This window comes from Rhinoderma darwinii, chromosome 5 (assembly GCF_050947455.1).
Source record: "Rhinoderma darwinii isolate aRhiDar2 chromosome 5, aRhiDar2.hap1, whole genome shotgun sequence".
Classification (NCBI taxonomy): domain Eukaryota; kingdom Metazoa; phylum Chordata; class Amphibia; order Anura; family Rhinodermatidae; genus Rhinoderma; species Rhinoderma darwinii.
In genome coordinates, this window is record NC_134691.1 from 182,355,722 (window position 1) to 182,360,455 (window position 4,734).

Here is a 4,734-nt window from a genome sequence, read left to right on the forward strand (position 1 = left end):
CGTGCGGCGCATCCCGGGATGTGTGTGTCGCTTGGTGGGCGTGTCCAGCGCCGATTTGCGTCCGCCACAGCTGAGGGTAACCATAGTTCATTCCCATATAAGCCCCCCTAGTTTTAGGTCACTCAGCCTCCTGACGAAGCCGGTCTGCTTGGCGAAACGCGCGTCGAGGCATCTTTCATCCTTCCCTTTGGGTCGTCTGTTCCGCTCCCCACCATGTCTCAGGGTATGTGTACATTTTGGTTTGCTGTATGACATTATTTCTGTCTTTCTATGCATTACTACAGGTTTACCCTGCTTCACCATCTCTGCCCTGGTTTTGTGCTGAGATTCTCTACAGCCCACTCATACCTATTTGATGTATAGATATTCCTTATTAGATGCATAGTCATTCTCTCCTCATTTCTCTATACATCTGGGCATTGCCATTCCATATGCACGATCATTTCCCTGTGGATCATTTGAGTGGTTTTCGACTTCCCTAGGTTGGCTGACTCTGTACGTTCATGGTCTTTTTCATCTGACCGCACTGTCTTTATCTCCTTATGTGGTCCATTCGTGTTTTATATTCTGTGATATTTGTTGTATCATTTCTAAATAAAGATTGTTCATTTGTCTATATTATATATTTGACTATCATTCTTAGGGCTATGTCCCTTTGTTGTTCGCTTTTGGTTTTCTGAAATAAGAAAAAGTGTCTAGAAGAACACCAAAAAAAGAAGATTCATGGTGGGGGGGACACTTTCTCATTTATGAACCCAGCTAACTGGTTTAGTTGGATAGGTGGACGGATCTCTGGACTACTACATGTCGCCGCCCAGTTGCTTATAGTCTTATTGCTGCTATATCTCACCTTCAAATTAGCTGTATGGGCTACAAGTAAATTGCCTTCATGCATGACTAAAGTGGCAAAAACTGTTACCCACAGGCCAGCCACCAGACCAGACCTCCCGACCTATGAATTTATACTGATAGGACAAAAGAGTACTGAATGAGACTCTGTACAAATGGGATAGGTGACCAAGCTGGTCTGGTGCTCTGATGGGAGAATGGAGTGAAGATGGTTGTTGAAGCCTTCCTGTACCAGCTAGGAATAAGACCCTGGCTGGGCATAAGTACCTCTGTGAGGCATCCAGATCTTCTGTAGGCTGAATGATATAAGGATAAACAAAAGAGGCGTTTATGAAAGTAACCAAAGGTTTAAGTTGTTTATCCTGTATAATCAGGCTGACAATGAGATAGAGAGTTAATTATTATTAGATGTGTACGAGGGCTATAAAACCCCCAGGAAATTGTAAAGTTCAGTTAAACTCGTTTTTTTCCAAAGGTGGGGGCTCAGGGTGTTTCCACAGGCTGTGTCTTTTCTAACATGTATGTATGTACCATAAGTGATCTCAAACCTAATTGGTTAAGCTACCTCTGCAATGAAGCTATACTTGTAATTGTGTGTGTCTATTTTTGACTTTTGTGTGTTATTTTCCTCTGGCATATTGTCCTGTATAAATAAACCGAATGGGGCGTGGTTTCTTCAGAGAATACCACATGAGATACCGAAGCACTTGTCTGTGTGTCTGTGTGTTCTCTCCGATGCATCGATATCCTGAATTCGCATCCGAGGCTGGACTCTTAGAGTACCTTTAACTCTCCTAAACCCAGGAAACTCTGACATGCTATATGACCTGTTTCAGACTCTAGGGCCACCCTCCGTAAATATACAGCAGGCAGTCCTGTACCGGTTAAAGGAGTATTCCTTTTTGTTTACCAAAATAAATGCAGGAATTTGCAGTCAGGAGAAAAATAAGTGGTTTAACACTGTAAAGAACAGATTTATTAATACTAGCATTTTTATACTGGAGTAAGATGCAATACATTTAATAACACCACTTTATAAATGAATCACATCTTTCTGCTGGCCATGCGCCACTGGCACCAGATGGACCTCATTGTCTGTCGCTTTGGTGGGAAGAATAGCGATGAATGCTACGCCATTCTTCACATTAATTATCATAGAACTGCCGTAATATTATGGGCAAAAAAACCATATACGTTAACCCCTTCCCACAATAGCATGTACATGTATGTGGGGAGAAGGAGTATATTACTGCATCCCTAAATATATACATTTTTGGTATCATCAGACACATACAAAACCTATGAAACAAGGTTATAATAACATGTAAGGTGAATGGTGTAAAAAAACTAAAAAAATTAAGAAATTATGGCAAAATTTTATGTTTTGCAATCCATCTGTAAAGGATCTGCCAGACACAGCTTCTGTGTCGACGCCCGTGGTTAATCAGTCTGCATCTGCTCCTAGGTCTGTTAGAGTGACTCGATCTGCTACCACTCAGGCTGGTAGGCTCAGGAGTGGGAGAACCTATCACAGCCTGGCCAGACGGTTCTAGCTCCCTCCCTCGGTCTATGTATACCTTCATTTGCTTCTTGTCTTTGCCTGTGATTCTCTCTTGTTTCCTGGCTCTTCTGTTCCAGCTATTACTATTGACCTCAGCTTCATTTTGACCCTGGCTTTACTGACTACGCTCCTGCTCTGCGTTTGGTACCTCGTACACTCCTGGTTTGACTCGGCTCGTTCACTACTCTTGTTGCTCACAGTGTTGCCGTGGGCAACTGCCCCATTTCCCTTAGCTTCTGTGTACCCTTGTCTGTTTGTCTCTCGTGCACGTATTGAGCGTAGGGACCGTCGCCTAGTTGTACGCCGTCGCCTAGGACGGGCCGTGCAAGTAGGCAGGGACTGAGTTGCGGGTAGATTAGGGCTCACTTGTCTGTCTCCTTACCCCGTCATTACACCATCTTTTTAAGAAACTAATATATATATTACTATTATAATTATCATTATTATTAATAATCATACCAACTTATATGTACCCCAAAATGATGCCTAAAAAAAAATCTGTATTACACCCTGCAAAGAATAAAGCCTCAAATAGCAAGGTAGTCATAATAATAAGAAAAAGTTGACAGAATACAGGGAGGTATATGACTATATAGTCGCTGGACAATGGTAATATTGGTCTTTATATAGTGTGGTTTATTCAGTGACAGTACAGTAATAATATTGAGTGACTATGTAGTAGCATTAGTAGTTGTCTTGGTGTGATGATATTATTTATGCTTTGTATAGTTGTATTATTGCTCTAGGTATCGTGCATTTTGCTCAGTAACAGTATGGAGGTAATATTTAATCACTGTATGGTGGTAATATTTGTTCCTGGTATAGTGGTATTATTTGATAACTATACATGTATGTGTTGGTACATTACATGGAGGTAATATTTCTGTACAATATATAGCGCCATCATTATGTGCGGTATATGATTGGATTATTTATGTCTAATAAACTCATGTGATGTATACAAAGTTGTATATAGGAAGAGCTTTTGGTATTGTCATAGGTGGGAGGGAAGATAGGCAAGCAGAATTTTAGCTCCATGGCCCATGAGCCTCTGTAAGGAAGAACACATCGCTACATGTATTGTTTATCAACATATTTAGTATTAGCTCATATAGTAAGCAGTAGATGAGGTAAGCACAAAATATGTCAGTTTTATATAACCAAGTCGTTTTACATTATATTAATGCTGCGCTGTCTGCTGGAAGAAAGTATACTTCACTATGTATGATGTTGTGGTGATCTATGATAGCATTTTAGAATGGTATAATCCAACCTTTCATTGACATTCTGTAACCCTCATCATACCTTTTGGAGGAATTATTATCTTATGATAGATAGACCCAACATTAGATCCCAAGCTTTTACGGTTGAATGAAAAAGAATCCCTATAGACATGATACACAATCTACTGGAAAGCCTTGTCAGACATTAGGGCTATTAGACAAGCAAAGGGGAGAAATAACTCCATATTAGAGACCATGACTTTGAAAAAGCAGATATAATGTATAAATATAGATAGAATGTTCAGGTGTAAACATTTTCTGCTCATTTATAAATCTATTTGAAAAAAATTGAGGGACATCAGAGAGATCAAGAAAACCAACATTTTTATTTGACTTGGCATTGCATTTAAATAACAGTATTTTCTCAGTACGTGGCATTTTAACAAGAGTACATAAGATATCATAATGTCTATTTGTGTAACAATGTAGATAATTAACACTCAAATAGTATTCTGACATTTTAATATGCAGGTAAGTAAATTCTTTTAGGTTTATAAATTATTTTATTCACTACACTGAACAATAGATGTAGTAAATTTATATTAAAATATATATATAAAAATAATACATTTGGTAGCAAGAAATAGAGAAATCCTTGTTTAGGATACTGCCAACTCGTTCCACTTCTTCTCTGGCTTCACCTTTGTATCAGTTTCCCTTGAGCTGAAGACCTGAGTAATGTAAAGCCGACTGATAACTAGGGACACTGTGCGTGACAACCAACATAAAAGACTAGAACTATGTATTCCTAGAAATCAGCCTGTTTAAGTAACTCAAGTGTTCAGATCATCAGCATTGGATTGACACATATTATGCTCTATTATATATAGGTGCCAGCAATGAAGGATATCCCTGAACTTTATGTAATTATAGATTCCGTGGAAGCTAGAAAACATGCAATTCAGAAAAGGAATAATGAAAAGTAGAGTAATTCTCACTTTTCTTTTGTTTTATCTGACACTTATCTTCAATAGCTAACTATATCTTGGGGTGGGTCAACATTCCCATAGACAATAGTGATTTCTATGTGAGTATTCTTGC